The sequence below is a fragment of the Pipra filicauda genome, unplaced genomic scaffold (assembly GCF_003945595.2).
Source record: "Pipra filicauda isolate LSUMZ 115617 unplaced genomic scaffold, ASM394559v2 scaffold268_size1050017_pilon, whole genome shotgun sequence".
Taxonomy (NCBI): domain Eukaryota; kingdom Metazoa; phylum Chordata; class Aves; order Passeriformes; family Pipridae; genus Pipra; species Pipra filicauda.
This window is the reverse complement of record NW_024104385.1, coordinates 490975-516814: the sequence shown is the minus strand read 5'-3', so window position 1 is coordinate 516814 and position 25840 is coordinate 490975. Positions and strand designations below refer to the sequence as shown.

At 40.4% G+C, this 25840-nt stretch overlaps 1 protein-coding gene and 1 long non-coding RNA gene across 4 annotated transcripts in view; one reads left to right on the top strand and one right to left on the bottom strand.

The window, feature by feature from the left end:
* The window catches only part of FGF13 (fibroblast growth factor 13), a 313728-nt gene that overhangs the window by 177528 nt on the left and 110360 nt on the right, over positions 1-25840 (bottom strand). The gene's annotated exons all lie outside the window — the stretch shown is intronic.
* On the top strand, positions 4808-6254 carry LOC120323460. Its single transcript, XR_005563929.1, has 3 exons — positions 4808-4964; positions 5267-5335; positions 6186-6254. It is a non-coding gene; the product is annotated as an uncharacterized LOC120323460 (long non-coding RNA).

Here is a 25840-nt window from a genome sequence, read left to right as displayed (position 1 = left end):
CCCAGAAAAAGTACCAACTTTTTCTTTTTTAACCTGGCTTCCTAAGAAAAGGAGATTAGACATTTTCACCGTCCAGCTATCCATCCCTCTATTACTTTGTTTCTCCTATGAAGTTTTTTTGCAAATTTCAACCATGTTTTAAGACAAGAACATGCCCCCAAAACATTACTTGCAAAAGTACAACCCAAACCAAAACAGTGCCTCAATGATGCAAAGGCAGTCATAAACCACTCTTTATTCATTTCAAGAGGAGACATCCAGCAGTCCCCACTTGTACTGCCTTGCTAACCTGTTCTCTCTGCCAAAGAACGGAGAAGCCAAGGTGAGGGAGAGTGCAAGGAGCTGAGGAGTCTAAGAACAGAGGCTCCAAATCTGCCAAAAACCCCTTCACTACTTCTGTCCCTTACAGAACAACTGTCCTTTCAAGTACAGAAAAATTATTATCAAAACTTCAAGTTCTGACCTGACTCTTGCTAAAAGGTTTTTCGGGTTTCCCCCCCCCCCCCCCCGCAACAGAATATATGCTCAAAACTAACCTCATTCTTTCAGTTTCACTTTTTTTGTAATTATAATTAACTCAAACATATTTTCAAAGGCCAGAAAAAATATTTATGCTGTCAGAAAAGGGTCTTATCACGAGATGAGACTGAGAAAATTTTTCTCGAAGGCCAGACACACAACTGAATACCTGTGCATCAGTGAGGTACCGCCCGTCGCCTGGAGCAGTACCTGCCTCAGAAAGTGCTCTGCCCTCCCCACCAATGTGAAGCAAAACAAAGCAAGAGGCATGTTAATATGCTTGGTTAAATTTCATGAATGCTTCAGAGAAGGTATTTAACCTTGTGTCCACAGAACAGGCATCCAGCCAGTTACCGTGACTCAGGGGACACACGGTTACCCTGTGCCCTGCAGGATCCCCACCCAAGGTCACGCTGGGCAAACGAGGCACGTCTGCTTTTTGCACTATGACTCTTGTCTTCTTTTTGTACACAAGGAATGTGCCCACACTTGCTGAGCTTGTTAAGTGGGCAAACATGCAAAATTCCTCCAAGTTGATCCAAGCAGTTTACTCGCTTAAGCTCATTTCCATGACTCAGGTGGAAGGGTTTTCCTTCAGGAAGTGATCATTTTAAAAGCCATCCACTTTTTGAAGTGTAATACCCCAAAAACGAGATTCCTTTACTCCTCCTCTCCTCTGGGCAGTATACGTGGAAGAGGATGGGCAGCACAGATGGGCTGCATCAAATTGCTGCAAGAACCAGATGCCCATGTAGAAAGGAGTCTGCTAACTTCAGCAGCCCACTCCTTGGTTAGTTCCACTGATAACAGCTGACATGACAGTTCTGAAGCTGCCTCTGGGTCTATCACATGGTTATCCAGCTGATGAGCTACCCAGGCTGCCCTAGCCTTTCAGATATAACTTCTATTCAATTTGCCTCTCTTCCAGGGAAAATGATGCATTCTCCTTCACTTACTGCACAAGTTATTGTATAAGTCCTTCAATAAAAATCTCCCAATGGATTCTCTGTGGAGAGATAAAATGAAATGTTTCTGCTTGCTTGGTTTGGTTTCTTCTTGAATCTCACAGAATAATTTTAGGTAACATTTTTGGAAGAGGTTCTCTCTGACTGGACCAATAATATCTTCTAGATATGTAGACAAACGTTATATTTAAAGAGAAATTCACCCAAAATGTCTAATACAGGCCTCTGAAAAAGCTGGCATTTAGGGAAGATCAGTGGAAAGGCTTTATGAGCCTGAATGAAGTTATTTTGCTGATTCCTTTTAGCAGTTTGAGCACACTGGTTCCAAAGCTTCAATTGAGAAGAATTCGTATCAAAGCATTGCTGCTTTTTAAGCCTGCTTTCCACAGAGGAAAAAATCAAAGAAAACAGTCCTGGAGGGAGTCCAGGGTAAAGTTTATGTTTACAAACATGATCCTGCCTCGGTGTTTGTTTACTTAAGAGTCCCTACAAGCGTGAGTTCTGGACAACATTCATAAACCTCCAAATCTTAAGGAAAAATTACGAATGCTGAACCAGACCCAACCATTCTGGTAATTTAAAATTTCTTTTTTCATAACATAGGTCATAAACAAACAAACCAATGACTGTCAACAGGGGTTTTTTGGTGGACCAGAGTAGGGGAAATGCCTTTTGCTTGAGCATGACCTTGACAACCTCCTGGTTTGTGCCTTGTGAGGCAGATTCAGCTCATGAGCCTGATCCCTTTCCCATTACTCCAAGATGAGCCTTGCTTAAAACAGATCTTCTTCACGATCTTCTTCAGAAAGGGAAATTTGATCTTACAAAATAGCTAAAGAAATAGCCACTGCCATTCTGAATTAAGGTCTTTCCAAACCAATAATGATAAAGATGTTCCTCTTGTTTCTTGCATAAATTGCTCTAGATACCGACATGAATTTCACCCTCTCCCAACCTTGCCTGTTCAGTGATGCTCTATTTCCCTTGTGACACGCTGATAATCCACTTGCTTTCTCAAAACTTCTTTAGAATAAGAGAAGTGGTGAGATGTAGCCTGTCCTCTCTTATCCCGGATGCAAGAGAGGCACGAATGGGGCACACAGAGACACACAGACCTACCCCAGCATCTGACACAGTGACTGAGGACTCAGCAGACAGGAGTATCACTGAACAGACAGATGGCATCTAATACACTACATTATTAACAGGGATTTAATGACCAGCATAAGTGATTATATGCCAGGAGCTTGTTTCAGTCAGGTTAAACAGGAGCAAACCAAGCAAATCATTCTGCTACTAATGTAAAGGGGCAATGCTATTTACAACAATTTGTTAAGACTTCACCCTAGGCAATGAAGAATTGAGCTTCACAGAATAAAACACAGGGCAGCAGGCAGGCTGGATGGAGGGGAAGCAGAAAGCTGACTGAGAAAGAGAGACCACATGTCCTTGAGGAAGAACAGCATGTATTGGTGAAGAGAGACCAAGTGCTAATATTTTCTGGCTAATATTTTCTAGAGGTCTATCCAAACTTCTGGTCTTCAGAGGTTGCTTCCCGAATGTTCAGAGTCAGTTCCTCCTCTGAGTCACCAGATAAATCAACATCTTGATCAAATATTTAACATCCCTGAAGTGCTACACAAATATACACTAATTCCAACTACACTCAAGAACCAAGGTAAGGGTGATTACTTCCAAACAAAAATGCAGAACTACAAGACGGAAGGGTCAGCAACTTCATCAGGTCACACTGCCAAGGCAAGTTTACTGCTGGAAGGTTCTGGCTCTGGATTCCGTGTTTAGTTTGATTGATCATGAATATTCAGGCTGCTGTGTGTGAATGAGTTCCTTTTTCAGGAAAGAAAACATCCTATATACTCTGAATAATTAAAGCAACAACAAAAAACATGATCTGCACGCACCCCCCAAAATACAGTGTTTTATGCTTCTCCACAGTACACCTCTATGGCTCTAATTCTGCTCAGCTTGAAAACCACTAAACTGGACCTGCAAGACTGTGATTACCTCTGTCTAGCCTATGTGGCACAATAAACTACAAGAAACACTGCTCCTTAAAGAATATTGACATAATTGCTTAGGGACAAATAAAAATTAGATGTCTGAATGCATTAAGGCAGCTCTTTGGCATATATTCTCAATATGTCAGTACTTCTGCCTATATTTTCAGTACAGATGAAGTTTAAGTATCTTAAAGCTGAGGTTAATATACTCTCACAATGAGAGAAAAAAACATGATTACTTAAAATTATATTAAAAAAAATACAGTTAGAGCCATGAACTACTTTTAAAGAACAAGGGATTTCACCTTTTGTGCTTTTATCAAGTGCTACATATAAATGCCATTTTTGTTCAGTGCATTAACAGTATCAAATTTTTCTATATAAATGGTAATTTGGGTAGGCTCTTTTCAATATAAAAATGCGAAAGATCAGTATTTCCAAATTTTGGTGCCACATGTGAAAAACAATCATATTCTCAACTTCATCTTATACAGTGCTTCCTTCTACCATACACTTTTACTCCTCCTGTCTGCCAACTGCAGTGTTTAGTCTATTGGGGTATCAAGTCATACCATGATGCACTGTCCATTCTACATATAATGCCCATAACAGGCACTCCTGGCACTCTCCAAAGTGCCAGTAATTTCGGTGCCTTTCTAATGCAAATGGAAACAGGATATGACGAAGAAACAGGTGAGAGACAAGGAAAAATGAGTATCATCTGTTGTCAGGAAAGGATATTGTTTTCACTCCCGCCCTTCTATTTCCTGCAGTCTGCGAAGGGTTACTTATGAAGTATGCAAAGACTCTGTGTCATATCAGATGGCTCAAGCTTCTGGGTGATTTACTGTGATTGTGCTAATTATCTCTTAACAGTTATTGTAGACTCATGTTCAAAGTCCTAAATAATACACAGAACTCACATTCAGCCCAACTGCAAGAGATCAATTAAAAAAACAAACAGAACCCCCCCATAAAAGCACATTGACAAAGTTACCCTTATTCCGATACTTCCATCAGTCCATCACCTGACTCAGCTCTGCATCACAGAAAAGCTCAGGGGAACAGGACCTTCTCCAGTGAAAACGGGGGGTCAGCAAATTAGTATTTCAAGGGCACAACCTGGAGAATACTTAACCCATCAGCTTCATTCAGCTCACAGTAAGAAGTACTTTGTGAGGTCACAAGTGGCTCAAGGCCAGCCCAGTGGGACCCCATGGCTGGGCAGGTCAGAGGCAGAACAGGGGACTCCCATCGTACAGCACTGCTGGGACAGACACTGGCTGGGCTGAAATGGGGTCCTGCACCAAGGGTGTGGGGAGATCAGGATGGAGGCTGTGGCAGGGCTCTTTTTAAACTCACTCTGCAAGGCTCAGAAGGGGAGGGCAGGCATAAAAAAGCAGTGTCTTTCAAAATCAGCCTCACCCTCACAGCTCAGCAGTGCTGCAACGTGCTTTTGGTAAATATTTATTTGGATTATTTTTCCTTGCTCAGGGCTAGTGAGGGAGCATGTGCCATCATCTTGAGGACAGATTGGGAATGAAAACCTACCATATTCTTCTCTTCCCTTTCAAAATCAGATGATCAGCTGTGGCTTTAGTCCTGCCAAATTTTGTCAAATATAGCACAAAATTATACAGAACCATAGTAACTGCACTCCCACTATTGTTCTGATTTAAAGAGGAGTTTGATTACATTAGGTAAATATTTGTCCTTATGTAATAGCTCCCTCCGACATTCTAAAAATTTTCCGTCTCCTAGAATTTAACTGAAGAGGGTGCTTTTATATGTCACTGCTCTGCCCCAAAATCAAGCATACTCTATTATACCGTGAGTATTAAACTGTGAGTAATGTCATTACAAGCAATAATAGTTATCCAGACAATTATGTAGTTGCAACTGCAGTTTTCCTATTAAATCTAGAAGCTTTAAGCAAATTCAGAGTCAATAAGAACTGCAACACCATCTCTGATGAGCTAAATAGCAGTTATTTATTCACAGATTGTTAAATTTTTATGGCCCTGAGATTTCCAGGAAGAAAGCAACATAGAGTTGACTCCCCATCTAAATACTGGCTCATTCTTCATGTTGATATAATTATGAAGTTTCAGTCATTGCAAAGCTGTTCACACAGCTTTATCAACTACATGCATTGCAAAATATATGCTAACTGCAGTTTTTCCATTATAAAACTCTCTAGTGAAGTCACTGTTCTATTTCCAGCTCAGCTCTGGCAGTGTGCAGATGCTCACTGCTTAGTAAATAGAAATATTTTTTTTTTAGGGAAAAAAAGAACATTCTGAATAAAAAAGCTACAGGCTTTTGATACCCTTTCTTCCAAGTAATTTTAAATAAGGTAATGCAATAAATGAATAATGAAGAGGAAATAGAAGCTTGTGTGATGACTCAACACACCAGGAGTCATGAGGAAAATGCCAAATTCTTGAATACATGTTTTGTTATAATATACAGGAGTGTACACACTGAAAAAACTTTCACCTTTTAAAATAGGTGTTATCAACAGCCTAGGAAGCATTAATCAGTATTCTTATCACTTGGTAATTATATTCCTCCTAGCACATAAAATGCAAAGGGAAGGAATTTAAGACCTTAACTTTAGGCTTGGAAAAGAAAGAACAAAGTAAGCAAGCTCATTTTCCCTATGCCTTCCTCATTCCAGCTGGAGTCTTAACTTCTTTGGTCAATCTCCAAGATGAAAAAGTCTTCAGCACTGTGCAAATATATCAGCTCATTTTCCTTTGAATATTTGCTCAAATAAATTATTTAATTTGCTTTGGCTGTATTCATAAGTATGTTCTGTGAATCTTGGAGGTAAGGTGATTATCACAAACATTCACTCAAACAAAGGATTTAAAACAAGCCTGTTGACAGTTTTCTTCTGGAACACTGAATAATTCTATGTGAAACATGGTTATTAAAAGAGTCCAGATCAAACAATCAGAAAACTTGCCAGCACTTACTGTATCAAACTGCACCGTTCAAAGGGCTCACTCCCCATAGAAGAGTGTTCTAGAGAAATAGATGCATACAACTTTCTAAATCCTATTTCAAAAAGCACAAAGCTCTGCACATTCAGGAGCCAAGTTGTCTGTCCAGGTCCTCAATCAGCACTCAGTGCAACACCAGTTTCAGTGCACGACATTTCCCACTTCCCAAGAGCTGAATGTAAAAGCACAGCAATGCAACCTCATGCAGGAACACAGCCCCCACATGTTTCTACCTTACCTAAACTACAGCACACACAGCTTCCAATAAAATCTGGTGCTTTGCTCAGCAACTCCACCGCCCAAACAGTACTCTCGCAAAACTCCCTCTGCCCTCAGCCAGAATTTGGTCCAAGGATGAAAATACTGGAAGTCATGTGGGAGATGCATGCACAGACTTCACAGAGAGACTGAAAGAAAAAATATATTAAGAGGTACATCTGGAAGGTAAGAATAGACTACTGCAATGCCAAATACTTTTTAAAATAGAGCACACTTGTTCTATCCCTTTCTGCTGCCAAGAGGAATCCGCAGCACAGGACCGGAGGCAACAGGGACAGGTGTTTTCTCTAAAAGTAGAATTCATTCTTTTGGCCACCTATACACAGCACGTTTGGCCAACGTGTTCAAATCCAAGTGTGGGATCCTTCCAACAGCAACATTCAGTCACTGGCAAGCTTTGCTGGAAGCTCTGCGGTTGCCTTTCGTATGATCAGATGAAAAGCTGCTTTCTGAGCTCCTGTTTGTCATTCCATTTTTCTTCTAAAAATGTACTATTTAAAATTATCTGGAAGAGTTACAAATTACTCTAACCAACTCTTGCAGCATGCAAGAATATGTGACTGTAAGGAGATTATATTTTCATACAGCTGAGCAGTTCAAGCCCAACATTTAAATGTTGGTATAAAAATATGTGAAACCAAATTGTGTGACAGAGTTTGCTTTGTCAAAACACAAATGTCTCATAAAATATGCTGTCTAGCATCATAAGTAGTAGGTGATATTTTTCAGATGAACTTTTGCAAAGAAAAATACCTATTAAAATTAACAAAAGATATTAAAAACTTAGATTTGACATTTTAATTGTCTTTTTATTTCAAATGGCAACAGTTCTGGGGTTTATCTATATTTGGTTAAAGACCAGCCCCAAAATAAAATAAAAAAATTAGCTATGCAAAAAATTTTGTTCAACCCTTCATAATTTCTTAAAGTTACTGTTTCTTAGCTGAAAACAGCCCAAAACACTCTTGTACTTATGCAGTTCTCCTATCTGCCTTTTTTTCTCTCCAATCCATTTTGACAGTCCACAAACTAAAATACACCATTTGTTTTGCTCTAGTCCAAACAGCCTACACTGATACATCAGTAGCTTTTTTGATTTTACGTCTCCCCAGTAGCTGTCATCTTTTGGCAGCTCATGTGAGAAGAGAAGTTGAATTTACTGGAAAAGAAACTGTTCTCAACCATTTGTACATGGCCATACCAACACTCAAGCAGCATTGCTGCCTTGTAGGAGGACCAAGGCAAGATGTAGAGGCAAAATGGCTTAACAGTGTCTGAAAAGATGGGACAGGAGGAAGGAAGGGACATAGGAAAACCTGCTAGACTGTACTGAAGACATAAGATGTCTTTTAGCATGTATTAGGTAAAAACCCAAAGGACTAGGAAATGGTTACCACCCTCTCCCTGCCAGGATGGACCCCACGTTTCCAGAAGAGGAGCTGACAGCAGGCAATCTGCTGGAGGAGGATAAAAAAGCACCTTCCCATGGGAATATTTTCCACTTGGACTCCTGGGCACCAAGGCTGAAGCATACAGGGACACAGAGTCAGGGGAAGGAAAGGCTGCTCAGACACATCATGCTCAGAGGCAGGAACCTGATCAGCAGGAGCTCCTGCTCATTTCTGCACATCTATCTCCCTGCCTTTCTCTAATCACAGTTCCTCTGTCCACAGCTATTAGATCTCAGTTCTTGAGAGGCAGTTTTGATGACTTCAGAGAAATTAAAGCAACTGATAACAAAATCTGGACATTCACTCCAAGTAAAGAAAAAGTATTAGGTTGCAATTGTATCAAATTATGATCAGTTTTACCCCTCTAGGAAAGACTTGACAAATAACCAAAAGACCTGCAAGTACAAATTTTTGAACTTGAGTAGGCTATGAAGTACTTAATTTGTTTGAAAGTGTGGAGGCTTTGATCTTCTCTTGCTTTGTCAAAGCAAGATACAAAGACCTGGATCTATTCAGTTACATCCTGGTCACCCATAATAATGTTTTTGTCAACAGAGCAGACATTAGGTGACAATACTCTTGTTCTGCAACAGCCTTAAAAGACTCATGTTACACATGATCCTGAAAGTGAAAAAGAAAAAAAAACAGGAAAAAGGAAAAAAAAAAAAGAGCTTAAGCGGAGATACAGCTGAGCTTCCTAATAACCCTTACTATAATCTATTTACACAGTTCCTGCAGAGACTCCTTGGATGGACAACTGTTTTCTTTCCACGGTGCTTTATACTTCAAGTTCTAGCCATTTACCTCAGCAACTGAACACACCTGTACACAGATAAAATCAGAAGAGATCAAACATCCTCAGGTGGACAATTCCAGATGAAAAGCATGTAGTGACAGATTTTATGCTGTATTAGCCAAAAGTGAGAAGCAGTTAAACATTTAAACCTTTCTGTTATTAATTATTTCACTGAAATAAGTCATATTCAAATCCATCTATGACATGACCAGCATCAAAACATGAAAAGGATGACATCTGATTTCAATGATACTCATCCTGAAAATAAATACAAATATTATTTCTTGATAGAGATGGCAGATTTCTATTTTTACAAGGCAGATGACTATGAAAATCAGGTGAGCTATGGCTCATGTACTATATGAGAAATCAGCAGCCTGAAAAGGTGCTGAGCATCCTTAATGCATTTTGCATTGCAAAAGTATTCAGCACTTCACTGAATCAGGCCCCACAGCCAATTAAGAATTGCTGATTGCAAGAAGATGATCTGAAACCTAATGGCCACCACATAGAGAACAATTCCTCCCTTTTCACACTAAGCATTTCGCCATTCACAGTAACACCCATCAGGCTCAGCTGCACCCAGTGTCCAGTGCAAAACTGCAACTTTGTCCCTAAGTGAGAACTTCACATATTTTCTCACAAGCAGGCACAGGACGCAGATGACCATGTTGCTGGTCCCTCCACCCTCCTTTCAAAAATAAGAGGAAACTGCACAAAGTTTTGTCCTGTCCAAATTCAGTGAAGTCCAAAATTGTCTCTGCTGATGGAAAGCCATCCTGTGATATCCCAGGAATGCCAAGGGGGACAACAGCACAGACCCAGCTGCTAAGATCCATCTTTGAAGGATTCATGGAGGTTGTGACTGGCACAAGGGCACCGCACTGACTGTTTGACAATTTGACAATTGTTTGATTTTCTCCCCCCGAGCCTAGGACTTGCAAAACCAAAATCCTGACTACAGGTAAAATAGCAGCAAACAAGATGAATCTCCAAAGGAACACTTCATATTTCATTAAAACACTTTTCCTTTTGGCAAGTCTGTATTTTCTAGAAGACATAACCCTGCCTTGTGACAAGGCTTCTGTCCAGCTCAAACCTTTAGCACATATTGCCTCTGAAGCAGCAAACAGGTCAGATATTTCTTATTAGCTGCCAACCTGAACACGTGTGCAGCTCGTCTCTGCTGACTATTCAAGACTTCTTTTCAGTCACCTGACTCGTCTATGCAAGAACTACAGCAGCAAGTTGCACTCTAACCATGAGCTCATTCTGATGTTCAAATCCAGTTAAAATGAATTATTAAACTGCTGAAATAAAATTAAATAGAAGTTATACAGCAATATTTCTTGCTGGCCCTACAGGTTGCACTCTGTCTTACATTAAACAAGTCCATAAAATATTTAAAGTGACCATGTCTACACAATTATACATAATTCAGTTGAGAAGAATATACTGCTAAATGAAATAAATCATGTTGGCATATGTGTCTATGCAGGACTAATATCAAATATAATTGAAATACTTCCTTTTTTTTCCTATGAGAAATCATCAGGCTGACTGCATTTGAACAAGAGTAGTTCAACATATTTGTTTCACAGTCCCCCTAAACAGACTGCAAATGTAAGGGTGAGATCTCAAGCAAGCACTCGAGCATTTAGAAGCACATCTTGCCTGAAATTCAAAACACTTAAGCTGTGCTACAGCCCCAACACGCTGCCAGGCAGTGTGAGCACGCTGGTGTGCACCTTCAAGACTAAAACAGTTTGAAGCCTCTGCACTGACGTTCTCTGAGGAGCTCAATCCAGACAACGTATTGAAAGACATGGATAGCTTTGATTTCACTATAAGCCACATCAAACAGGCATATTGACTTGAAAACACACGAAGGCAACAGCAACTTTTCAAAGATTTCTAGTTTTTTATGTGACAGCAAAGAGCAGGTGATCAGGTTTCTCTTCCCTGACATCTTCCATTTTCTAGGGCAGTGCCTTCTTCATCAAACTAAGGATGAGATCAAAATGTGGTCAATATAAGACAGTTCTTCACAATTGAGAGCAGAACAGGCATAATTATCGTGGATCAACTGATGGTCAGAACATTTGTCAATAAAAGCATCTCAAATTCTCTGTGTGATCTTAGTTTTACTCTCAAGTCCATAGTCTTTACAAGACCAAGCCTAGGGGCTGTATTTTGAGTACAACAAGTTAAGGAATACAAGTGATACAGTATGCTGTGTGACAAGCAGAGTATTACAAAAATTTAGAAAGCAATACCAGTTATTTCAAATCCCACTAAGACTGTGTGAACATACAAAGAAGACAATTGTTCCATCCGATCATTTGAGAGATTGATTCAAATTACTATTGAAATGCTAAAGCTAAGGTTTTTTTCACATCCTCCTACAATTATTTTCCAATTATTTATTACTCCTTTGGTGTGTACTGGTAGTATAAATTTTTTATTCCAAAAAGTTTCCATTTTTTTATCTTTAGCAGAAAGGTTGTGCTCTCTCAAGAGACTCATAAAGCCTCCTATACTATATCAAAACACAAACAAATTTTCTATTACTATGGAAATTGAAGTATCACTTTGTTATTTATGCCACATTGTAATATGTGTTCTAAATCGTGCAGCTTTGTATTGTCCTTCTCCTTTGGTCCATTCAAAAGCCCACTCATGCTATACACATGGAAGTATAAAAACAACTAAGAAAGGAAACTAGAAACACTCACCTGCATGTGCACATACTCCATCACTCTCACATGTAGTCTCAACAATCCTTTGTCTGCTTAAAACCTCAGTGTCACCCTTAAATTACAAACTGAGTGAATAAGGTAGGTTCTCATTTCTTCCTACAGAACAAGATCTCTGGTCTCCAGCAAACCCTGCTAGATTTGGAATTAATTTTCTCTGGGACAATTTGTTAAGGAGCTCCAACTGCCAGTCTCTTCCCAAAGAGTCCAAGGTGCCAAGACCAGGGGATCTGGAAGTCAGCATATGCTGTTGTGCAACCTGGAAAGACAAGCTCCTGGGGCAGGTACGACACAAACCGTTTAGCCCATCACAGGCGAACACCGACACTCCAAGTGCCACCTGCAAAACACTCCATAGTTTGCACAGGGAAGGGCTCGCAGGTGTTACCAGGTCTCTGCGTGAGACACGGCTTGGCAAGCAGGTGCCTGCAAGCTGACAACTCCAGATGGCTGCAGAGCAGCCAAAAGCACAGAAGACAAAGCTTCACTCACAGAGAAATAGCGGCCTTTCTGTTGGTGCAGGAAAGCAATTCTAGGGCCTTGAGGCTCCTGAGCTCCAATGGCACACAAACTTGACAACTAAAAAAAACCAGCACAGCAGACTACAGGAAACAGTCCTTTTGGTTGTCCCCTCACCTTATTACATTTTACTCATCGCTCAGATGTGTTTTAGTGATCTCCAGACCCCTCAAACAGTCAGCAGAAGCCTCTCCTAGAGCTGCTCCAAAAGCTAGCTGACTCTGGGATCCCTGTAAGCCAACTAGCCAGTCTCCTCAGTGACTCAGTAACACTCTGTGCCCTTCCATCACAGGTAAAAGACCAAAAAGTAATTTACCAAATAGAAAGAAAAAATATTAATTTCTCTCATAATAGGTTAAATAAAGAGCAACTGAATCCCATTCCCATAGGGAAGAGCTGTGTGCTTTGGATTTTTCTGCATCTTTGCCCTGCCTTTTAACTGCCCAGTTATTTCATATAACCTCAGGGTTTTCTGTTTTATTATGTTAAAGAACGTATTTTCCTTTCAGTTCAGATTCTTTCCCATTTAAGACTATCATCAGTCATATTGATTTTTCATGGATTAACTAGACTGAGGAAACAAATAATGTATTATTCCTTACACACAATTTTTCCAGATGGTTTCTTTGCCCATGGGCATGACATGGTAGACCCTGTGCTGCACTTGTTGCTGACTGATACCAGTGCAATCTCATATACCATTCTTTACTTGCCCTGCACACGGGGTCTGCTGGAAATGCAAGCGGCTGCAGTGATCCAGTGTCTATTGTATTAGAGGAAACCACAGCAGTAAAAGAAGTTGACCAGACAGTTTATATACAATGTGACCCACTCTGCATGCAGAATAGCACCATTAACACTGTTTCATACACAACTTCCTCGTGCCCTTAGCAAGAGTTGTTTCGGTTTTCTGTGAGAATTTGAAATTTATTCCCGGTAAAACTCCAGACAGAAACACAATATTAGAAATTCCCTGATCTAGAGCATGAAATTGTCTCAAAGACATGACACATTACAGACTGTGTCAGTAAGAAAGGAGAAATCATTTCACAGTTCAGCATGACTCCAGCTGTTTAGGAAACAAGCAATAAATAACACAAAGTGGCAATAGTTTCAGAAAGGTAAGGGACCAGCTGAAAGTGGATGTGCTGAATAGTGAAGAAAAGCACATTTCAGATTCAGGAAGGAAATGAGACTCAAACTGCAGGGAGGAAAGAGGGCAGGAGATGGTCTGATACTAGGAGACCAGACAAAGAACACAGCAAGGACAACACCAAAGCTATGGCCCAGCTGGCTCCCCACTGCCCTGCCAGCAAGCCCAGGGTGGAAACAGCACATCAGAACAGCAACTGTACCCTTGATAAAGACCTCAGGGGCTACATACAAATGTAGGCAAATACAAAATGAGGTCTACTGAGAACACATGAACAAATATTCACTCCTGGTGGGAAGCATGGCAAATTTCCACAGGCTGAGCTCACGGCACACACGTTCTCTGAAAGATCACTTGCAACAGGACCCTTGCATTTTCCTCTTCTGCAAACACAGCTACTTTGCATGTCACGGGGATAGGAAATAAAAGGCAAATGAAGACTCAGTTTTACAGATCTCCACACCTGTGAACAATTCTCCCTCTCAGTGGAATCTCCCTTACTCCTGAGGTTCACACAACAGCAGACTTGTAGGACTGGGTCCTAAATGATTCATAAGGACAAGAAATACACAGCCCACAGCGGAAGTGAAGTTTTTCACACAATTTATTTTCATCTCCTGAAGCTGCCATGATATCAGTTTTGTAGAGCAAGGATGGTTCAGCTATATATTGGGTTAACAAAAGGATGGGGGACAAGGCAAAACTTTTCCGTGCAGTCGCCTGTGGAGTTTGTCCTTCACTTTATTAAAACTGGAAGGATATTTATAGAATAAAGTTTCACTTCAAGCCCTGTCACATACTGTATTACTCAGAAGGTGTCAAAAGTGCAGCAGCAAAACTGAACTGAATTAAAATCATCTTTTGAATCATTTGATGCCTGGTGAAATAGAAGAGGATATGATGAGCAATGACACCCTCTGGAACAAAACAAGGTGAAAAGAATTTTAATCCATTTCTTTAGGGCTTATCTTCCATTTTGAGTATTTTGTGAAGGAGTTGATATAACTGACTGTAAGGCACAGACGACTCAGCCAGGGATGGAATCTGTAGCTTACAAAACAAAAATGGTGTTTTGCTTTCCACTAGTTTACATCATCAAACAAGTCAGACCTGTGACTCATATACTAGTACACTGTTAAAGTGTATTTTCAAATATACTCCCACCCTCACTCTGTCCAAGGAGTTTTTCCATTCCACTTAAGTGTTGGAATTGATTTTTCAGTCACAAAAGAAGATGCAAGAAATGTAAGAGTATGAAGAAGGAATAGTTAGGGAATTTGAAAGAATGTCTTAAAAAATAAATTCACACATGACGACAATTCTTTCTGTGCACGTCTGTCCAGCAGACACAAGACAGTGAATAACCAGGCAGCATTTACCAGCCTGATCAGTAGCAACTAATCTTCCCAGTAGCAAAACACATACAATATAGTGTGATGCCTGGCAGCAGTAAATTTCAAGTATTTAATTCAGAGAGCTACATAAATAAAAATTCAAACACAGTCCTCAAGCTGAGCTAATCCTGATACAAGCAGAACAAGGAAACAAAAGTGTTTCTTTTACATCTATTTTTAGGGCTGCTCTAAGCTATACCACATGCCAATTACTCAAAAGTAACAAGTCCTTTAGGAATCAGAGCAGAAGGCACGGCCAGAAGACATTTTCTAGAAATGAAAGAGAAATTTTAAATATCTCCACACTGGAATCTGCAGTCTAATAAAAGACTGGGGGGGGAATAACCATGATTTTCCTGAAAGAAAACAATTTTAACTTTTCAGCTAGGAAAATTTCCTCAAATTTTACGGTTCAGAGGAGGGAATTAAGTGAATTATTTCCTGCTGCACTGAAATACTTTTCCACAATCTTATTATATTTTGGGTTGAAACAATTCATACTGTATCCCATTGCTTGCTTTCTGCTATGAGTGTATTACTGTATGAAAATAAGTAGAAGCCACCACTGTTTCAGCTGGTCCAGGAACTCCAGCTGTCACAGTGCACATATCTTTTCCTCTCATCAAACCATATGGATTTGCCTGGTGTCAGGGCATTATAGAAATCACAAAGTGGCCTTACAACTCCCTAAGCCTTCCTCTGGGCATGGCTTAAATTCCCGAACTGCAGCAAAGAAACAAATACGCCACGGTAGGAAACAGTTTGATATCAAAATGATTTGTAAGACTAGTTCTCTTTGCCCCACGGACTGAACCAAAACACTTCCATTTCAGAACTGTTGAGATTTTTGGTTGTTTGTTGAGGTTTGTTTTGTTTGTTGTTGTTTTTTAAGAAGAAGAGCTAAACTAGACATTACAAATTTCAAACCCACCTCAGAACCTTTGTTTTCTACATAAAGGAATTTCATCCTTTTTATATTTGTGTCCTTAGCTTGCTTGTGGGTGTTGGGAAGGTTTGGGTACATTACCAACCCATGGAGCAAGAGAAATAGATGCTGCAGACCTGTCTGAAGTGGTCATTGCTCGACAGATGCATCGGCCCAGACCTCAAGGTCTAGTCTTTTCCTTCCAAACCTTAGTCCTTAATTTCAAATGAAAAAAAAAAACCAGCTGAAATGACAGAATTTTCTACCTGATGGAAATTCTAAATTCATTCAGCTGGGCTATCCTCCCTGGTTGATCAGTGTTCCCAGCTCCTTGCAGACAATTGGTTTCCCTGGACTGTGGTAGAAAAGTTTCCCAAATCAGCCTGCAGCCTTTAGCATTAGACACTGTGGACTTGTACCTGACAATCAGCTGTTGTGGAGAACATGAGAAAGTAAATTCCAGGTTAGAGGTTAATGACAGACTTACTCTTATTTGTAGACTCACTGGAGCCCCTAGAAGCAGTTCCATGGAAAAGGCTTTTGACTGATGGACCCAAAAATATCTCAGTTCATTGCAAGCCTGACCAGTGCACAGTACTTTTTTAAAGACTTCTACAGAAATGACTTGAACACATTTTCATTCATTATGTGTCATCAGAAACAGTAATTTCTACTTAAATTCATAAATCTTCCAACCAAAAGAGGTGGAAAAATCCTCTATTTTGTCATTTTCTTGGTTTTATTTTGTGATCTGTTATGCAGAGTTCAGAAAGGAACATAATTAAAAATTTACTCTTCAGAACCAAGTTTTCATCTTTTTTTTCCCCACAGATCCAGTGGAGAGAGGAGGAGGAGGAGAGAGGGAAGAGAAAAAAATAATAAAGACAAAAAAATAGACTTCCTGTCACATAAATAATGAAAAAGATGCTCAAAGACTGAAAATTTCACTTGCAGCTTTTGAAGTTATTTTTTACTTCTTTATATTTTGTTGCATGCTCTACCTGCTGGGTTTTTTCCCTTGGTAGCTTGACAAGTTCTTTTTTAAAAAGATTTTTAAAAGGCAATTCAAGAAGTTTTCACTGATCTTGTCCAAATAGAAGAAAGATCCTTTTCGTTGACTATGCAAACTGCAATCCTTTGAACAAAAGGCACTTGCTTCACATGATGCCAAATCTTTTCTCAGCTGAGAGCTTACACAATGCAGGCTCCATCCACAATAACACAAGTGTAGTAGGGGAGGGAAAGTTAAATTTAAATCAATCTCCTCCTTTGGCCAGGTACACCATACAGAAATCCTCTTTTTGTCATTTATGCATGAAGAAGTTTTGTGTATTATTTTTCTGTGAGAGCCAATGACTGGGTGCAGGCAGGCAAAGTGACAGAGTGGTGCCTGTGTTGACATAGGCAGGCAGCTCTGCCAGCCAAGGAGGCAAACAAACCTCCCAGAGCTCAAGCTCATTTCCTCAGAGCTTGCTGTGTTATCCTCAAAATGGTTACAAAACAAAAGCAAATCTCCGGAAAATCATTCAACTGTAATCTCTGTAGACATTTCCAGCATCAGCCAGCCAAAAGGCAAGAGGCTCACCTTTCTCCTCAGCTTACCTTCTCTCAGCTGTCCTTTCTACTTGCATTGTTCCCCAAACTGTTAACCCCTTACAAACTGCTGTGCTTTCCACAACCTAACACAAAACACATATTTGTAACTCTTCAGACAGGTACATCACAGAACCACTCAGTGTCTCCCTTGACCACACATTACTGGCATGCTGATCACTGCTCTGTGTCAGGAAGGTGCCAAGCAGACCACGGGTCTAAATGGACTCTGAATCTTTCTGTGTGTGATTCAGGTCTTGCACAGTCTGTGGAAGATGTGCCTAGCACAAAGTAAAGAAGTCTGACCTATATGAAATTAAGGAGTGAGCCTTGCAGAAAAGGGCTCGGTGAAAATACTCCATGCTTCCTATACCCTGCAAAATCTGGAAGAAGTCACATTGCAAAGCACTGCTGCTCTCAGCATTCAAGCCTCCATCCTGTTGGTTTTATCTTTGCTCTATCTCCTGGGAAGAACTTGGAGAACCTGTTGCACTGACCTCCAAATCCCTTGCCACTTTCTCTTTTAAATTAAATCCAAATTAATCATGTTACAATAGCCACAAGGGTGCTGAGAAGACCTTCATCAGCCAGCACTCCACAGGCCTTGTTGCACAGGGGTCCACAGCATTAACTGCGCTCCGAGCACACCCACGGGCTCAAAAACAGAAAAGTGGTTTGAATCAGCAGTTCTCACACCCAGATAAACACATTTGTGAGGTAGATGAAATACACATTGATACATGCAAATGCTTTTCTTTTCCTCTGCTTTCTTCAGACAAAAAAGAACACAAGCCAAAAAGTCCACAAGCCTAAATGTGTACTCAGTGCATTAGCAGTCTGCCTCAGATGTCTCCCAGTGTAAAGAAAATGGAAATTAAAGGTTTGAAAACCATATCTTTTCTAACTCAAATGGGTTCCTTTAAGTCACTAATAGCTTTGCAGAAAATTCCCCTGTGAAGATGAAGGGAGTGATATGTTAGAAATACTGTTCTGAGCTAATTTATGAGTCCTGCATGTGGCCAGGCTGTAGAAACGTTTTCCTCATGATTAAACAGAATTACTATAAGACTTATTGTATGTATATATCACTTCCTAGTACAAAAGTCTCCATCTTCCTCATACAGCAGTAACACAGTGTCATCTCCAAGCAATAAAATGACGATTCAATAACTCAACTAAGAGCCTCTATGAAACAGCAGTTTTAGGGGTGCTTTCAGAACCAGAACACTGTGTTTGATGGTGTGGTACATGCCTACAACTTTCCAGATTATTGACACAAAGCTGCTATTCACACCAAAGCCTCCCTCAAGCACTCCAGCCTCATGGTTTTCCAGACACACTGCATAAATCCCAAGTAACGCTTTCCTGTAGCAGTCACAACTGTGAGCAGAGCATCTTTTTTCAGTCTCTGATTTACAGTACAGCATCACTTTAAAAAGCCTTCCACACTTTTGGGACACATGAGAACAGGCTTGCCTTTTTTTTTTTTTTTTTTTTCTCCTTTAAATACCAGATATAGCAGCATCAAAGACATTACATACACATAAACACACAGTCCACCCCCTCGCCCCAAGAGGCCATAAGAACTAAAATATGAAGATTTAAAGAATGTATTCTATTACCAGCTAGTGATTCTTGATCACTACATTTTAAGTAAATCCCACAAGTAATAAGCAGTAATATAACATAAACCAACAATCTCTGTGGCATCACCATTGTTCATTCTTTCCTTTATACGTCAGCATCGCAATCACCATCATCGTGAAAGCTTTGAGCTCAGCTTATCATTTAGATGGGTGAATGGCTGCACAGGGAAGGATTAACATACATTTGAAATGCAACAGTAAATGCAATTTCAACTTGAAGGCCTACATTTGCCGCCTTTCTTTCTTTCAGCAAGATTATTGAACAGGACTCAACAGTGCATTTCAGTTTCAACTTGTTCCCATTGCTACATCTCTATCCCTTGAGGCACATGTACCCTCAGAGGGTAAAAGATCAACTCCTACCATAAAAGCTTGATCCTATTTGCAACTAACATACTTCCTAACCTTTGATGAGAACACACAGAACTCGGAAGAATGTCAGGATCTGCTGATTTGCTCTGACAAGCATCATTGCAAACCCGTATTTAAATGGACCCTTTTCAGCTTTTCAAATTGGTTCTTCACCTGAGCAAGCTCAGTCTCAGAGAACACCAGACACCTCTGCAGCGTTCACCTTGCAGGCACGTGTCTCCCATGAGCATAATCAACCAAGCCCATGCTAGAGCAGTGCTCCGTGTTCCTAATCAACTGCAAAGGAAACAAAGTGCCCTTTCCGGGAAAGGCACATGAAACGTCTCAGAGACACCAAGCTATCACAAGTATCTGCTGACTAAATTAGCTGAGCTCCATGTGCTATTAACAGGACCCATAGAATTGCTCTAAGGACCATGAAGTAAACACCTACCCAAAGATAAACAGAAAAGGAAAACGGCAAAATGCAAGACATTCGTAATTCACCAACTGCTTTCAATGTCACAGAGGCAGTAATTTATCACAGTGTTGGAACTGTCCTGTTTCTAAGTAAAAGCAACAGATTCTTGTAGATGATGGAAAATTTCTAGGCTATAAGGGAGGAAAAGAGCTATTTTGTCTTTTCTGACTCTGAGAGATGGGGAAATGCATCAGACTCCCTCTGAGAATTCTGCTGGAGCTCAGGTGGGCTGGGAGGAGGAGAAAGACAGCTACAACTTGTGTTGTTTTCCCCACAGTTTTGCCAGGTACAAAGCAAACCAGCATGAACTAAAATTTATTCTTTCAGTCAAACCATGTTCTGAGATAGGTATTCATGAACCTCCCACATTTGTGATGCCTGAATGACCCATAGAGAATTCATGTTTGTCAAATTCAAAATTTTACTTGCCGCTGACTGCAGCCTGGATTGTGTGAGCTCCACAAGCTTTTCCTGAGTGCCAGAAGTCATTGCCAGCAGCTTTGTGTTACCACAGGTCATACACAGCCCTCTGACTTTTACAGAGCTGCCAATGGGCCTCCATATTGGCAAAATCCTATAGCCCTCTGCAAAGTGAAGACATCCATCAGGTTCTCTTTTCAGATAGGAAGGAGTAAAGAGACCAGAAATATTTTCATAACCTGGATGAGCAACTCAAATCTCAAACTCAGTCCAAGTACTCTGATTACCATGACAGCCTTCACACGGTTCAAATGCTTTTCACATTCTGTTCAGACACTGGATCCACTTCTCCTTTCAACTGCAGGTTCTATGCCATTTTAATCCAGAAAACTCAACAGTTAACTCATAGTTAACAGTTAACTAGACATTTAAGCATGTTGATCCAGCTTCATGTATTGGCAAGAATGGCATTTAAAAGTCTATCAGCAAAACTTTCAAATAAAGATGCAATGCATTCAATCCTTGGATTTTCACCAAAACATTGTAATGAATTCAATCTCAATTTAATCTCAATTCATGAGATTAAAACAGTACAATCAATTTAATTTCTCTTCCTTAATTTCCACACCTGAAGTCACAACTCAATAATCACAGGAGCAGGCACCATTCACTATTGCATCCCAATTGTTGCTGAGAGCAGGATCCAACAGCAGAAATACTATTTGTTTACTCTGAAAGGCCACATTCCTCAGCTCAGTTCTGTCTGGTAGGTACTTCCATCAATGCTTCCTGCTTTCCCGTGCCAACAACCACTGCCCTTGGCGGCCACCTGCACCAAAATCCCTTCTGGTGGTGGCACTATGAACCTGGCACAGCAGTATGTGGGCAGTGGCAAAGGACAGGGAGCTGGAGAGCTCCTTGGCAGTGCTGGAGAGCAACCTTCCCTGCAGGAAGGATAAGGCATGCTGGCAAATATGCTACAATAGGGATAAAGAGAGGATTAAATCCACTCTGGTAGAGGCAGAATTGAAGGTACAGGTACCTGACCATGGTGACAGAAACTGCTGTTGTAAATACTTGCCCACTAACCAATTTCTTGGGAAGCACAGCAGGAGAAGAGGAAGGAAAAGCAGGAATTAGCAGACTGCTCTGAAGGCAAACATCTATTCAAGATTGCTTCTGCGTACGTAAACCAGACGCAACAGAAAAGGCTTTTATTTGGTTAATGCACTAAGAAGTGGATGCTTTAATTATTTGTGATTTTATGATGTTAATCCTGCAAGAATAGCTGGACTGAAGCTATTTATCATCTGGCATGCTTTACTTTGTTTCCATAGAAGGAAATGAAAAAGGCCAGGAAGGTTCAGCCAATTTGTCTTTTAATACTCTTTATTGGTTCATTAATGATTAATTCTTTTTAACACTCTGCCCTAGATCCTAAATTCACAATAGCTCAATGTAGATGAAAGATTTCAAATCTCCATCTCTCCTCCCTCTTCTCTTCTGCTTCCTGAGCCTATATAAAAAAATATGTTGCCATTGCTCAGCACACTGCTGTCAAAGGAAATCATCCAGGACAGAAACAATCTCTGGAAGATTAAGTGGTGCAAAAGATGAAACAGGCAAAGATCACAACCAAACCTAGTCCTGAAGAGCCACAAAGAGTAAAGGACCCACTCAATAATGATAATATCTGCCACCACTTAGTCACTAAGTCTACAACTTATTTATGCCTTACACTGCACTACTGCAGCACTGCAGCATTCAACTGTGCTTAGTTACTGAATTCTTCTTTTTGAAGGAAGACAGATTTATATCTTCAGCAAATTATTGAGAACAGAAAGTATAACTGTTCCACAACCAGTAATCAAAAAAACCAGAAATCAAAGAAAACTCTTAAAAGAGAGCATTCTTCATTTGAACATTTCCTTTGTATTAAAGAAAGCTCCAGCCCTGGTCGCAGTGGTCTTTACGAGTTTCACAGCACTTTAATAACAATGCATTGCCAATCCACTGTCCTAGATGCTATAATATGCATAAGAATATTCTGCCTATACCAATTTTCCTCCAGGATTTCAGTTAATCTCTTCACAGTCTTTCCTGAAGCTGTAAAAGAATCAGGTGAACAGGACAGAAGTCTCAGTTCCTATTCCTACCACAACTATCAATACAACAAAATTTTGCATCTCACTTCTGTTTACAGATAAGGAAGCAATTAAATAACCACCTCCACAGTGTGCTTTGAGATCTCTTGAGGAATGATGCTATTTCTGTTCAGTATTTTTACTAATCTGCTTACATGCTCTTACTAGCTGTCGCAGTTCAAATACATATTTACCTCTAAGTACACTTAAAAAGACTGTAGCTTTCTCATTCATCTCAAATAAAGAGAAACGTGCATTTCCACCCCATGCAATTAACCCAGGTGATGTATTCAGCTGAATCACAGCAGCTTTTTTCTAATATAAAAAGAAGGAAAAAAACCCCACAAAACAAACCTCCAAAACAACAAAGCAAAACAACCAAACAAAAAAAAACAAAACAACAAAAAAACCCCACAAACAAAACCAACAACAATTGAAAAAAACTCACAAAGTACTTTAGTTCCTTAGATAGAATAGTATTTTTGGCCTAAGGACACTGACACCACCACTCTACAGTTTACTCAGAAAGCTAAAAGCTTGGGTACCACAGCCAGGACAGCTACTCTGAACTTCAGAGTTAATGGGGAGATCTTTGAGAGGATTTAACACTTGAGAAGCTGGTTGGTCTCTAGCCAGGTGTCTGAATGTCAGCAATTGGAACATTACCTAGTCAGTATTGCTAAAAACACTGTTGCCACAATGACATGCTGAGTATTCTGCACTCAGCCATATTACTTCAGACAGTTTCACGCTGGCATTAACCATAAGCAAACCTGTGCAAGAAAAAAACAACATTGCCCAAATCTTTTTGTATCTCTGTCATCACACAGACAATGAACACTGTTGAAAATGCCTCTAAAGCTCAACAGCCCTCAACAATTCATTGCTAATTCTGCTTTTTCATTCACTTCCTCCTACCATGTTGTGATGCTCATCACTATCAAACTGGAAAGGCTGGAAACTATGACCAAAATTACTGGGTTTAAGCAATCCAGTGCTGGTGCTGGGCACCAGAAGGGTGCCAGCAAGCACTGCAGGCTCTCTTCTCCAGAAGCTTTCCAGTTTCAACCTATGGAGCAGCAGCCAGCCTGCCCTATTCCATCCCTTGTGCAGCAAGGGACCTTTAAAGTCTTAGGTCACACTTTTCTTTCCATTCTCACCACTACAGACACAGACTTTCAAGGCAGTAGCATAGCACACTACAATAAAAACTTTATAAGCATTCATAGATATACCAAATACTAGGCTTTATTACTTCTCAAATGTTTAGTAGACATTCATTTCTTTAACATTACGGATTATAACGAGTTTTTTGGGAAATCTCTTTTGTCTGATAAAGTATGTAATTCCCTACAGAAGCAGACAGAGCCTTACACTGGTTTTTCTTGAATCTTAAACTTCTCACTCAGTTGGAGGTGGTGGTGTTGTGCCTTTTTCTTGTTTGAAGGTTTTCCATTTTGTGGCTGCACAAGAAATGCACTTAAAGGCTTCTGACAAGGACATGATGTGCTTTTATTGCTTCCTGTACCTTACATCTTCATGGATAATAGAGATGCCAAGTATTATTATACATTGTTGTAGCTACAAGGCCACTTCTGTAAGTTTTGGTGTTTGGTTGGTTTTTTTGAGGTTTGTTTTTTCGGTTGGTTGGTTGTTGTGGGGTTTTTTTTTTTAAGAACAGAATTATGTCATTTTTTCCTGTATAAAAAGGATTTTCAAGACCATCCATTTCTGTTTTACTAAGCATTCCAAGGGTATGAAAGTTCAGCTTTCTACTTAACAGTTCACAGGTTGCCTTGGCGATCCAGAGGGTATGAGAATCCTGAAGGAGAGATCCCCTGAGAACATCACCATGTCAGGTTTACTGATGTGTGTTGATCACTGTGGGTGCTGAGAAATCCAGAAGTTCCCCAGGGACCTCACAAGCCTTTGTAATCTGTTCCACACACAATGCAAAGCACATACAAACAACCTGCAGTTCCCGTTCCCAGTCATCTTTTCATTAAACATTCCCCAAACTTTTTGCACCATCAGCCCCTGGGAATGGCCAACTTCAGGAGCTGGTGAAGCTGTCAGATTTGTTTTGGCCATTACGGGCACAATGCCAACAGCAACTCCTGATTATAGGCAAAGATTCAAATCACTGAAGTGGTTTGAGTGCCACAACCATAGTCCTTCCTGCTTCTGATTACACACACAGAAGTCCCAAAGGTTCCAGTTCCACGTGAAAAAAAACAACAAAACAACCAAACCAACAAAGAAAAGGGTAAGGGGGGAAGAGAAAAAAAATCTGCTCTCTATGTTATTTTAAGCAACTGCACGGTCCAAATGACTTCAGAGGACCTACTCACGTGCCAAGCTGGACATATGCTTAAATACTTCCCTGAAATAATGCCAGATACTACCTCACCAGCATCAAACCCTCTGCTCTCCTCCCATGCCCTCACACACTCCATCTCCTCCTGAGGTGCTCAGAGGCTGCTCTGATAGGATGCTCCTGCAACACAAGGACAATGGTGTCCACAAGGATTATGCTCAGGAATGTTGTAAGATCCTTGTCCAAGTGCACGCACAACTCAAAGCGTGCCCAAGCCTGATCTCACAGCTACAGACTCTTTTCTTTGCATTTCCATGGTGGAAATAAAGATCAGAACCTCTTCTTGAGTTCGCCAAACGTGACATAGCATCCTTTCCTCTGAAAGCAAACACCTGAATTTTAGTCTGGCACAAACACACCTGCTAAAACCATTTCATGTAGGTCAGCTCAAGGAACGCTCCTTCAGTTAACTCTCACTTGGCTGGAGCAGCATGAACACGTGTAACATGCTGGATCAGCCCCTGCTCTCACTCCACAGGAATTCAGGAGTAACAGCACTTGTAAAAATCTGGTCTAGAGATGGTGGCAGATTTCATAATTATGCTTCTGTATTTATGCCAGCTGCATATAAAGATACACTCCCCCAACTCCCCAGTATTTTGAAAATGTCAGTAAACCTTAAGCTTTATAGACCCTCTGAAGTGCAAAGTGAAGCGTATGCCTGCTTTTGTTTGGATTCATTATGCACTTTCCTTATATATTCTAAAGAGCTGAAAAGGCATCCAAGAGAAACAGCTTGTAATCATCTGATATCTCCATGTGACCTCCCCTCTGCAATTTGCATTGGCTTTGAGTTTCCAGATGAAGACGTCGGACGAAATAGTGCTAGGATTAATTTTAGCCTCCTCCTCAAGATGACTCGCTGATACCAGAATAAGGTTATAATACTTGACAGAGCAGAATATTTTCCTTGCCAACATAATCTGTTTCAGGCTTCTCAGGACTGAAATAAAGTGTGCAAAAACAATTCCAAGCAAAGTGGTGCTGTGAGCTTTGAGAGCAGAGAAAGAATTAAAACAGCTTCATTCTTCCCAGCTTGCAA